This window comes from Sinohyriopsis cumingii, unplaced genomic scaffold (genome assembly GCF_028554795.1).
Source record: "Sinohyriopsis cumingii isolate HCF-2022 unplaced genomic scaffold, ASM2855479v2 utg000646l, whole genome shotgun sequence".
NCBI lineage: Eukaryota > Metazoa > Mollusca > Bivalvia > Unionida > Unionidae > Sinohyriopsis > Sinohyriopsis cumingii.
The window spans coordinates 974431-974910 of NW_028315921.1; the positions used below are offsets into that span (position 1 = coordinate 974431).

The 480-nt window shown below is 33.3% G+C and overlaps 1 non-coding gene across 1 annotated transcript; it reads left to right on the top strand.

Annotated features, from left to right (window-relative positions):
* On the top strand, positions 1 to 72 carry Trnam-cau (transfer RNA methionine (anticodon CAU)). Its single transcript has one exon. It is a non-coding gene; the product is annotated as a tRNA-Met (tRNA).
* Positions 73 to 480: the final 408 nt, after the last annotated feature.

Here is a 480-nt window from a genome sequence, read left to right on the forward strand (position 1 = left end):
AGCAGAGTGGCGCAGTGGAAGCGTGCTGGGCCCATAACCCAGAGGTCCGTGGATCGAAACCACGCTCTGCTAATCACTTTTATTTGGTTTTTGTTTTTTGTTTTTAATTTTAAATTCATAACATCAAATTATCATTTATCTTCAGGCACAAAAATATAAATAAAAGGCACATTCAGTAAATATGTATCTGATTTCATATATAAAATGTGGGTCAGTGTAATTTACTTTTCACGCTTCAATGACGGCTTTTTTGGTGCGAATTTGGACCTTCTACACCGTTCTAGCAATAATAAAATGTCAAATGTACATGCAGCTAAAGTGAAATATAACAAAAGGTCAAGGTAACATTACTTTCACCCTTAAGCCATGTATTTTGTTGAGATCCTATATAGAAGTTGATACATGCATGTAAAATATTAAGTTCTTTTCTTTGGCACTGTATCAATTATTGTAGAGAATTTAAAGGTACAGAAAACAATT